The 13145-nt window shown below is 35.9% G+C and overlaps 1 protein-coding gene across 2 annotated transcripts in view; it reads left to right on the top strand.

Moving 5' to 3' along the window:
* The first annotated feature begins 1674 nt into the window (after nucleotides 1–1674).
* LOC126380580 (tachykinins-like) overlaps nucleotides 1675–13145 on the top strand; it is a 47718-nt gene continuing 36247 nt past the window's right edge. For both annotated transcript variants that reach the window (XM_050030104.1, XM_050030105.1), the window contains exon 1: nucleotides 1675–1782. The gene's annotated coding sequence lies outside the window, so the exon portion shown is untranslated. The remainder of the gene's footprint in view (nucleotides 1783–13145) is intronic.

Raw genomic sequence — 13145 nt, forward strand, 5'->3', positions numbered from 1 at the left:
TTGTCTTTATTGTAAGTTTTGGTGTATAACTGTCAGTGCAATAAATGTGAGTAAAAAAATAATCAATAATGCACGTGAGGTGTATTCGCATCACACAGATGAGACCTGTGCTGTATTGCACAGACAATTTGGTCACCAAGATTCGATTCATGATGAAACGATAAAAAACTCGGATGCCATCCAGAGACATGGATCTTATTCCATTGTATAAAGGCTTGCTGCCTGTCTATTTGAGGAAACTAATAGGAGCAGATGTGGCCACTTGCCATGTCGTTACTGTTCTATTTAAACCAGATCATTGTATGCTATTACCCTGTTATGTCCAGGATTGACATTGACAATGGCATTAAGCGAAGATGTGTGTAGGTGTACAAGCGAATTGTCTGCAGGTATGCAATTATGCATCCTAATTTACTGCTAGGCGCGCAAGTCTGCTGAGTTCTGGTTCGACCGCATAGGCTCGGGAATTTGTTTATTATGTTATCCCATATGAAGGCTGCTGAGAGTTATTCGACAAAAATATTATTATTATTCGCTCCTAAAGGTTCTACCTTCTCCCCTTTTAGCCCTAGCAATTTAAATTTACGTAAATATTTATTGCTCCAATAATTAAGTTATAAACGTTAATATTTGTTGTGCATGGATTGTTAAAGTCCGGATCCTGATATTATTGAAGAGCTGTCAGTTTTGAGATTAAGGCATAGTGCTCGTTACTAAATTAACTGGAAAATTCCACTTGATATCAACTTAGAATCATCTCTCAAAGTTTTCGTTACGATATCACTAACACCCTGTATATAATAATTAATTAATTATGTTATCATAAATAGATACTGAATTTAAATACTTAAGTCTTTTACAACTTACTTATTTTTTTACTACTTTCAGACTCGAGTGGACGTTGAGTTCGCGTGCAAGCTGAAATCACGGCATTCATTAGTCCATGTCGATTTGGGCCCATCGACTGCGTCATGTGGGCTTAGATCACGTTCTTTGGGTCTACTACTTCTACTCCGCCAATTTAGTCGTTCTTTCTCAACATGTAGACACTTTTAGGCGTAAATTTCTTAATGTGGTTTTGAAGATACGTATAAGTCACTGCGTTCTTCTTAGATAGCTTTATTTAAAATAACAAAACTTTAAGCAAGTTTAAAGTATAGGTGAAACAGTGTACATAAGTACAATTTACTCATTCAGTTTTAGTTATGTTATCCTGTTGAACATTTAACACAACTCACACAGCTGTTGGAGTATAAGTGGCTACCATAAGTACTTACTGGGCGACGAACGTAGGTTGCAGGTGCATGTCCGCCTCTGCTCCCACTTAAATGTCAATTAGCCACGAGGAGTTTCGTCATCATACCTAGTCGAATTCTACTCATTATCTTGTTTTAGGACGAAATATCACCTATAAATAACACAATATCATCGATGCTTCCCAGATATGCAAACCAGATTATAAGTTAATCGATATGTAGGTATAGTTTCGAATAATTAAATAAATTTTCCGAAACGCATTACAAAAAGTTCTACACGAAAAACCTATTAAAGTTTTTGAGTGTTTCGCCTTTACTGTAATTGGTTGCTGAGTTTTGCGAGTAGGCGTGCGGCCGCCGTGATTGGTCGACGAAACGCCTAAGTAGACCCGTTTTCCCGCGCTCTACGTCAGTCTAAGGCAGTTTTTCCCGCGTGAACCAGCGTGGGGAACATTCTCGCACCAAAGTTTTAACTCGAAGTTATGAAGCTTTTCTAAAATTGTTCTTTCGTTGGTGTGCTGTTTCGGTAAGTACTTGTACTTTCACTATTTTATACTTTTAAATGATTTACTGATTTATTTTATACCAAATCATTGTTAAGAAAATACTTAAATAAATTATTTATGTACTGTTTTGTTAAGTCCATTGTGATTACCGAGTTATTTTTACTGTGTTTCGTTGCATTTGCGAAAGCAAACGCGCAGGCGAATTATGTTCTAGGTACGATTGGCATTTATCATTGACTTTTGAAACTAAACTAATTATTGCGTTTAGCTAAAATTTTATTCTCAAAATAAAATTTGTACTTCCATAATTATAGCTTGCTTGGCCCCAAGACCTTTATGTCGTAGGGCGAGACTAGACAATGATTCTTCTTTTTATTAGGTCTATTTTTTTGTATTAGGTTTAATTTTTAATACAGTACACCCACCTTTTATAATTTCTCTCAATCTACACGTCTATGTTAAAAATGGGGAAGTAGCGAGGTCATCCAACACAGGCACCTTTGATTGGTTTCTGTATAGATGTCATTCCTAATGTAAAAGATTGAGTTTAAAAAGTTCTTTTTACTTATTTATTTGTCTAAATTACCTTATAAAACTTAAATTTCCTACCCACAATGGATATTGTTTAAAATTGTGGATAAGTAAACTACTACTAAATATCTAGTAAGTAAACAGTATGTCAAAAGATATTCGTGAGGGCACAGATTTTCATAAATTAAGGGTTGTAATACCTATTATCAGAATACTTACGAAAATATTTAAGTACTTACTTATTAAAAATTAAAATAATAGGCTTATACATTATTTATAGCTCATAAAAGTGAGTTTAGTTTTGAAATGTATAAATTATGAATGATATTAATAACAACGGTACAACTACCTATCTACACGTTTTTACAATACTTACAATTAAAAAAAAAACAAACGATACTTTGAGCTCTACAGAAAATAAGCATTTATAAAATAAAATAATTGAAGTATAAGTACCTACCTACCTATCTCACTTAAGTTTGACCATTTTTCATAGAATCATAAAAATATTGTACAAACACAATAATACCTATTTACTTACTATTAATTTTCGCAAGTTAATAAATAATTAGGTATTTTTGACGCGACTTATTCTGGATTTACTGCATATAACATTGGCCGGAAATAATAATTAGGTAGTTAACATACATTGAATAAAGCGATTTTTTAAGTTTTTAATCCAAGCGACATTCAATTGATCGAATTCAAGTGATATAGTGTGTGCCGACGGGTACTTACTGCATAATGTTAACGACAATAATATAATGTAACTTTGTTATAACAGCTTCAAAAAACTATTATTATCTTCAGAAAATTATTGGAAAAGGGTGTAAACTACGTTGTAACTTTATGTCTTCAGAAGCGAATAAGTGGAGCTTAAATATAACCGTAGAAAATATGGAAAGATATAACTTAAAAAGGTTTTTTGGCTTATCCATTTACAGGGACGGTTAGCTTTGATATTACTATTATATTATTCAAACGATGCGTTTAGTATGTTGTGGCAAGGAGAGGGCAGTAAGCCGATTGAAATAATCCACGTTTTAGGGTTCCGTATTCAACTATCAAGTTTCATAATATCTGTCTGTGGATGTGATACTTCTGCTTACTTATTTAATGCACCAATCGTCATGAAAAAGCACATCGAAATGTAAAACATACAACGGAGAGGAAACTCGTTTTATGTCCAAATGGGTGAAATAAGTTTCTAAAACCTATACCACCATTTACTTTTAAGTGTATATATAGTGTGTATATTCAAAAATATGGTCCCATAATGTTCAATGTTCTTTTTTGAAGATATTCAAAAACAATTTGTTAATTGTGTACCTACTTAATGATACGGACGGAACCCCTCACTTCTAGCTGTATCATTCATTATATTTCGAAACAATTCCAAGAACAAAATAAAGTTGCAATAAAAATTTGCTTTAACAAATAATTTGATATACAGAGTGTTAGTGATATCGTAACGAAAACTTTGAGGGATGATTCAGACCATGATTCTGAGTTGATATCAAGTGGAATTTTCCGTCGCAAAAGTATGGAATAGAAAATCATTTATTAAATAACAAAAAATATCATTATCCGACAGGAAATTCCACTTGATATCAACTCAGAGTCATGGTCTGAATGATCCCCCTCAATATTCGTTACGGTGTCACTAACACCCATGATGATCTATCTTAGGAAGCAGTCATCTACTTGTATGGCTACCTGTATACTTATACGGGGTGCAAGTGACATCGTAACGAATACTGAGAGGAATAATTCAGCTCATTATTCTGAGTTAATATCAAGTGGAATTTTTCATCGCAAAAGTATAGATTTGAAATTTAATTTAAAAAATATAAAATAAAGCATGAATTTTGTTGTTATTATTATTATTATATTGTGGAAAATTCCACTTGATATTAACTCAGAATCATGGTCTGAATCATCCGCCCTAGTATTCGTTACGATGTCACTAACACCCTATAACTATACATGTTGCTATAAGAGACAGGCTCTTTTCTGCAGACAAACTATTTAAACAGTTTAACTGAGCATTACTGAATTGTATATTTAGTACTAAGATTTAGATACCATGCACAAACTCACGCCTATTTCCCACCGGGGTAAGCCGAGCCTATGGAATTCCATTAGCTTCGATCTTGACAAACTAAAACAGTGTTTATTAAGGTTTAATAATAATAAAAACTAATAATTAATGGCTACGGGACCTTCTAATGGTCATGTCTGACAAGTTCTTGGTCGGTGATTTATTTGAAAGATACTGTTAAATACGTGTTAATTTTACGATAACATCGATTCTACACGTAAAGTGGCTTAAAATAACAACGTACTTATTAAGCAAATCATAATCTGTTATCATCATTGAACATTTTGATTGTTATTTTATTATATTTCCCGGGAATCCAATAATATTTTGTGATACTTAATTCTCATTAGGTAGTTAGGTACTGTACAATCTGATTTTATTGATGATACATTTACAAATAATTTGTTTTCCATATTTATAAACTATAGGTTCAGAGAACTGGTAACATTGTTTTTTATAAATAAGTACCTATGTTAATCAAGCAAAACTATAAGGGGAATTTCGTTCAACGTAAATGGAGAGGCTATCATGCAAATGTAGATGTAACCATGGTAAAATAGGCTAGTTTCCATCTAGTCAAATCAATTACTATTTACTAAACGTCAATACACAAATTTTCTATGAAATTTGTTTGAAAAAGCACACTGTGACGTCATAGAAATACATGATAAATTACGTTTTTCTTAATACAAATTCGTAAAGAAGTTAAAAAGGAAAAATAAAACTGTTTTTCGTTAGTTCTAGATCTGTCTTTAATTTCATAATTTATCTTGAACCTAGTATACGACCCAATTTTGTTATATTACTTACGAGTACCTACTTGTCATCGAATGACGTAATATACGATCTCGACGACCCGATTACTCTAGCCATAGAGACAGCCAATCAGCTCGCGACACCAAACACTTCAGGACCCGATACCGACCCCGCCAGCGTGGTCGACGATTTCCCTCAATCAGCGCTTATCGCTATCGACCGTAGTTGATAACTCTTTCAAATATTTTTCCTCTCAGACGACTGAGCCGAGGTTCGCGCCCATCTGGGTACCCTCAGGCCTGTTGTCTTAAACGTTGTACCGGGTGAGAGCCTTCAGCGCTCCCCATTTGTCCGGCCAAATACTCGTAGTTAATGCCATCTGCGGCAAATCTACAATAAGTCACGTTAAAAAAGAAACCTACTTGTCATCAGTAACAGGCTAATAGCTAATCTTCGTTTGCACTTTTCCAAGTGTACGAATGCTTTAGTTGGTCGATTGTTGAATGAAGGATTTTTCAGGCTACGTTCCTCAAAAACAATATAGATGGCGCTGTACAGATTTTTCTCCGTTTAACCTTCTAATTTCATGGATAACAGGCTTATGCATATTTTATCTTTATTTTTAGATATAAATGATGACTCTTTTTATTACCCCCAGGCAAAAAATAAAATAATGGCTTAGGGGACATCTCGTCCCAGGCTTAAACTGGGCCCAGGGACGAGTTTGCCCTTTTCTAATTTGATAGTGGGTAACTGGGCCCACTATGATTCAGTTGTTGGGACGGATACACCATTGATTATTTTCTAGGGGTTTCTTGGGCCCTACGTGATCTTCCACCCATTATGATTGTGATCAAAATAAAGAGGAGCAATATAGGTATAGGAAAATGTGATCCAAATATCAAGCGACAATTATTTTAATATAAGCTTTTGCCATTATATTGTATTTTGGAATAATTATGTACCCGAGTAATGAAAAGATAGGTATTTATCACGTTAAAGGTATACAGTCATGAGCAATAGGTATAATATACCCACTTTAGGACTCTGTCGCACTTACATATTTGACATTTAGTGAGACTTACAGTTCAATTTGTCAAAAAAGTTAATGTGACATGGTACCAAAGTGTATACATATCAATGCTCGTGACCGTACAACGTCATCTATATCATTTTTGGTGAACGTAGCCCGTAGAGGGACTTCTCATTGGAAATAAACTATATTTAGAAGTAAGGGTACATACATACATAAACTCACGCCTATTTCCCACCGGGGTAAGCAGAGACTATAGAATTCCATTTGCTTCGATCCTGACACACTTCTCTTGCTTCCTCCACATTCATCAATCGCTTCATACACGCACGCCGGTTCAGAGTAGATCGTATTGAACCTTTTCTAAGGACATCTCCAATTTGATCATCGTAAGTCCTTCTCGGTCTTCCTCTGCCAGCCCTACCATCAACTTTCGCTTTATATACCGCTTTTGAAATTCTATTATCCTTCATCCGCTCAACGTGTCCAAACCAACCTAACATTCCCTTCTCAATCCTAGTCACTATATCGTCTTTTACACCACATCTCTGTCTTATCACACTGTTTCTCACTCTATCACTCAACTTCACACCGCAGATGCTACGCAAAAGAAGAAGTAAGGGTACAAATGTATTATGTGGTAAATGTACTTCAGTGTAATCTGTGTAGTATACGTAAATAATAATAGGTAACAGCAACTGGCCGGATGAGGCGGAAGTATTTATAAAGGGTTTGCATTATTACATTCGTTTTCAGTTGTCCATTTGTTTCCTTTTTAATACATTCCTCTGAAGCTCTGGATTAGGGAATGCAATCCCTCTCGAGATCGCAAATTCGAGATCCCGCGGGATTGAAAATATCAATTCCGCGAGATCCTGAAATTTTCGGGATGTCGTCTAGTTCATAAAAAAATGTAAAGTTAGGATGACTGAACACGATGAAAAGTGCTTGTTCGTGATAGTGAGGTTAAAGAAAAAAAAATCTTTATTCTTCTATATTACTAAATAATTAAGTTTTCTTTGGAAATCAGCATAATAATCAAAACAAAAAGTATAACAACTTAAGGAGATTCGCCCAATCCCGTCGATCTCGAATGGAATCTCGTTTTATTATGTTTCGGGATTGATCTCGAAAAATTAGAAGAGATTCCATAAGATCGGGATTCCCTAAGATTCCCTACTCTGGATGTATGATGCACATACTTAATTAAATCGACAGTTTACGAATAGGGTATTTGACTGGGTCAAAGATAAATTATAAAATGCTTACCCAGAAATAGAAGACTAAACTTATCAAAAAATTATCACATTTTACTTTTTGACTTATTTTCTAATTTTATTTATGAATTAAGTAACAACAAGTACGACGTTTGACCGCTTTTATTGATGACGTCACAGTACAGTATTTCGGTACAAACTCCAAGTATCGGCGTCCGAAGGACGTAATATACGATCCCGACGACCCGATTACTCTAGCCATAGAGGCAGCCAATCAGCTCGCGACACCAAACACTTCAGAACCCCGATACCGACCCCGCCGGCGTGGTCGACGATTTCCCTCATTCAGCGGTTATCGCTATCGACCCACTAGGGTCGATTAATCCTTTCAATATTCTTCCTCTCAGACGACGCCCTGAGCCGAGGTTCGCGCCCAACTGGGCACCCTCAGGCCTGTTGTCTTAAACGTTGTACCGGGTGAGAGCCTTCAGCGCTCCCCATTTGTCCGGCCAAGTAGTTAATGCCATCTGCGGCAAATCTACAACAAGTCACGTCAAAAAAAAAAAAGGTACAAACTCCAAAGGAAACTTTCGTTTTGACGTTTCATAAAAAGTATCTCATTTGACTAGGTTGTCAAGTAGCCTATTAACTGGACACGGGGCGAAAAGAGAAACTTAATAAGTACCTAAATAAACTATAATAATTTGCACTGAGTATATAGTTAGGACACTGCAGGTTGAAATCAGCTGATTGTCTGAAAAATAACATGTTCCCGTGCTTCGCGAGTCACGTTAAGTCCCGGTTACTGCTTACTGATGTAAGTACGTAAGCGTTACATGAGCAATTTCAGGGGCTTTTGGGAGCTCAATGATATAGGTATAATAACCATTAGGGTTGCTGGAGTTGGTCGTCGACCTCGCAACCCACTCGAGAGAAGAAGACTCAGAATATTACTACGCTCAAGAGGTAGATCTCGACTTTAGTATCAAGTTAATTCTACGTAAGTTAGTGCTACGTAATCCTGTCTACCTAGAACATGTACTTGTCAGCTTGTCTTGAAAGTGAGTGTGTGTATGGAATGTAGGTACCTATGTATTATATTCTCTAGTACAGCAAAGTTTTCCACTTTCCTGTAATAAATTATCGACGCCACAATTTGCTCAAATTCGAACCCTAACAAATTGATCGGTTTCTCATGTTGAACTCGCCAGCTGAGTGATAGTGGATATTAATATTTTTCCCTTTTAATGTACTTCAATTTATAATTCTAATTTTGATAGTTTTAACTCAACTCCCGTCTGAAACGAAGTAAAAATTTGTTATGAATTGCAATATTGAATTAATGAATTTATTATTATTTATATTAAAAAAAAAACACAAAGTTACCAGTAATAGATGTTAAATTTTTTTTTACTATATCTACCTAAATAGTTAGATCGTTTTCTGGTGGTTCTTTTTTTATAAATAATAGAATCAGAATAATTTATTAAGGTCAATTTAGCATTTTTGTATCTACGTCTTTTCGCAAGGTGTGGCTGAGGAGAAGAAATAATAAGGAACTGCAACAGCAACACATCTTTTAAATCAATGTAGTATACATTACTAGTTATTTAATAACTAGATAAACATAATTAATAGCAGGCATTTTTATCTTTTAGGTAATCATTAATTTTATAATAAGCTTTATTTATAAAGTAAGCTTCACTTGAGCTTTAAATTTATTTAAAGTATACATAACCCCAAAAAAAATTACTTAGCATAGAATTTTGGACAGCAATTTTATTTTTGTTCCTTGTATTGTAGTATGTCTTTCACAGTTTCTTGGAAGGAGAGATACATTTTTACGGACATACATAATGTTTTCATAAATATATTGACTTGCAAAAGTCAGTATATTGATTTCTTGAAACAACTCCAAGATTATAAATAGCGCGAACTGCTCTTTTTTGAATAATGAAAATAGTTTCTACATCAGCAGCTCGCCCCCACAGCAAAATGCCGTAAGACATTATGCTATGGAAGTAGCTGAAGTAGACAAGTCTAGCAGTGGCTACATTTGTGAGTTGTTGGATCCTTATGACGTCATAATATGCTGCTGAACTTGCGGTGCGGTGCGGGACACCCTGTAAGGGCACCCCCTTACATGGTGTCACATGTTTGTATATATTTACTTATAAGAACTGTAATACCATGTGACATGCAATAAATAAATAAAATAAATGAATAAAAACTTAGCTTGCCCGCTAGTGATACAATATGTGGGCCCCACTGAAGTTTTGATTCTACAGTCATTCCTAAGAAAACAGTGTGTTCAACAAAATCTTGGTTATCCTCGTTAATTTTAATGTTATTATTTACTTTCATTACATTAGGTAAAACAAATTTAATTTTCTTCGTTTTCTTAGCGTACAGAACTAGATTATTTACTGTAAACCAACTTAGAGCCGGCGACAGGGCGCTGTTTGCTTCGTTAATTATAAATATAATACTTATTAATTATTACCACAAGAATAAAATCGCAGATTCAGACACCTACACAAATTTGTTAATCGATATTTAAAAAAATCTGGATATGCTAATAATAGGCCAGCAAAAGGGTAGATACTTTAACTAAACTGGTGTGTGTAAATTGTGCATGTATGAAGATGGCGAGAATGGATAAAGCGATAGTGGTGTGTGTGTGGTTTTAATTGAGAACAACAAACGTGGGTTGGATATAATTAAATAATACTTCAGCTCCACACACGCCCTTCGAAAGTCGAGGGACTCCATAGTCTCGAGATATGAAAAGAACATACGTTAACAAAAAAAATGGGATGTGACGACTCCATCGCCCCCTGCTGAATTTATCTGCGAGCCTGATGCATTCTACAGGCCAACTTGTGGCGAGCTTTCGATGAGTAACGGCTAACGACACCACGGATCTGAGATCCCTCGAGAGTCGGTCTGGCCCTACGGCATTGGCTTGCCTTCGCTGGTTGACTGGAGTGGACTCCAAGGCCGCAGGACTCTTCCCTCTGGCTTGCCTGCAGCCTCCAGAGTAGGGCGTTAGAGCTACACGCTTGCAGGGTAGAAATGAAAGATGCGTAAGTTGCAAGTTGGTGAGGCAGGTAAACCACCTTTCAGCTAGTGGTGTATACCTATCGATATCCTGAGCCGCTGCATACTATCATGCTGTTTGTTCTCGCGTAAGTGCAGCTATCCATCGGCATTAGAGCGTGTCTGCTCGAAGTTCAACTGCAGACCGTGTGGTACTCATATGTACGTCATTGTACGTATAGCTGCCGGACTCTCTTACAACCTTTACCTCACCGTATGATTTGATAGTTCAGGGGGGTTAAAATGGCCACATCGAAGCAATTTATCTAAGAAAGCAATATTGCTATTTGACATTTGTTTTGACATTCGCAAATGTCAAATTGCAATAATTATAGCTTTCTTAGATGAATTGCTTCAATGTGGCTTTTTTAACCCCCCAGTTCCTAGTTGAGGAAATGTCGGGTTTTTTTATTTGTTTAACTCTGGTGGTTGGGACCTATGTGACAGACTATCAACACCAGCTCCGTTTTTCTTTATACGGAACCCTAAAAACAACCGGTGTGAGTTAGGTATATTCAATCAACTTTTCCTTTATTAATATTTATCAAAATTTGATTAAAACATTCGGTTCAAAAATTAATTCAATACGAATTCTTTATTTACTCAATCAATCACGATGCCGAAAGATATATTTTTTTTCGCATAAATTATTTATATTTAAATATTCGTATGCTGCTTGCATTAACAATAAAAATTTTGTAATAAGTTTCCTGGTATACCCAAAAATTGCTAAAAAAATAAGGATATCTGGGGATTATGACGTTGGAGATCAATGATCGACAGTGACAGTGATAATAATATTATATTATAGGATTGACACCTTAGGGCGCTTACAGACCAGCGACGATTGTCTGTAAGCGTCCTAAGCTGTTAAGGTGTTATAAAAATTTACACAATGGTGCTTACAGACCAAGGAAGATGGTCTTATGTAAATGTTTATCCCTATCTTTGTCGGTTGTGATAATCGTTTGCAAATAAACCCCTGTAAGTATGTAAGTTATTAGATTGAATTCACTGAATGTCATCGAATGGCGAGAGATTTTAATGCAGAATCTGAAATTAATGTTGAATTTCTCTGTTGAGTTATAACAATATTTTTATATTTTGTTTTGAATTTCGCTAGTTACCCATGGTCAACGTGCAGGGTGACCGCCATATGTACGTGAGTACATAATGGGAGAATTAAACAAAAAAAAAAAACAACAGAAGGTATATAACTTACTTGGTGACATGAGCATATTTTTTTAGACTGAAGTACGTTGTATTATGCTATGCTCAAGTTCCTTATCTCGCAGTATAGAGCTTCCGTATTTTTTAAGAGTTATAGTGAATGTCTTGGCTTGACTTGGTTGCCTATTCATATTATGCTAATCTAATATTCATTGAGACTATGTTGAGTCGACCCCGATACCGACCCCGCCGACGTGGTCAACGATTTCCCTTATTCGATTAATTCTTTCAAATATGATCCCGTTAGTCGACGCCCTGAGCCGAGCTTTCCAACTGGGCTCTCTTAGGCCTATTTTCTTAAATTGTGTGTACCGAGTGAGAGACCACAGCGCTCCCCATTTGTCCGGCTAAGTTAAAGCTATCTGCGGCAAATCTACAATAAGACACGTAAAGTGGCCAAGTGCGAGTCGGACTCGCCCATGAAGGGTTCCGTAACAGCAAGTAACATAATATAAAAGTTTTTATTTCGTTCCTATACTTGAGTTGATTGAATGAAAAGTAAATTACGGTTTACGATTTATGATGTATTAAAAAAAAACTACTTACTAGATCTGGTTCAAACCAATTTTCGTTGGTAGTTTGCGTGCTAATCTACATCATATATATTTTTTAGTTTTATCCTCCTCTTATTTTAAAGTTACAGGGGACACACACACACACACACACACATTTTACCACTTTGGAAGTGTCTCTCGCGCAAACTATTCAGTTAGAAAAAAATGATATTAGAAACCTCAATACCATTTTGGAAGACCTATCCATAGATACCCAACACGTATGGGTTTGATGAAAAGCATTTTTTTGAGTTTCAGTTCTATGTATGAGGACCTTCAAAATTTATTGTTTTTGTCTATCATTGCGTAAAAATCTTAATGCGGTTCACAGAATACAAATATTTATCAAGTTTCAACAGTATAGCTATTATAGTTTCGGAGAAAAGTGGCTGTGACATACGGATGGACGGACAGACATGACGAATCTATAAGGGTTCCGTTTTTTGCCATTAGGCTACGGAACCCTAAAAACTACTTTGTTGAGACTTTGGGAAAGTTACACATCTTATATATTAGTATCCATTGAAATTTGACTTGATGTCTTGAAAGGGATAAGCGACGTGCGCGGGAGGTATTCTGCAAATACTGCTCGTCGCGCCGGACGTAACGGAGGTACTCGTATGTCAATTAGGGAGCTGCCTCTCTTGCACCCTTTTGTTGAAGACACTGACAATGACACACGGTGCATAGAGGATTTTCCACCTTTACTAGTGGCTATTCATCATCACAGGCCTTTACATCTTTATCAAATGATTCAAACAGCGTTTCTGTGGCAGCTTTTAAAATGGCTGTAAAGTCCGATGCGAGAGCGACAGTAGCTATTAAGCTTCTTTTAATTAAGCATCGATGCTGACCTCTTGCG

The sequence above is a fragment of the Pectinophora gossypiella genome, chromosome Z (genome assembly GCF_024362695.1).
Source record: "Pectinophora gossypiella chromosome Z, ilPecGoss1.1, whole genome shotgun sequence".
Taxonomy (NCBI): domain Eukaryota; kingdom Metazoa; phylum Arthropoda; class Insecta; order Lepidoptera; family Gelechiidae; genus Pectinophora; species Pectinophora gossypiella.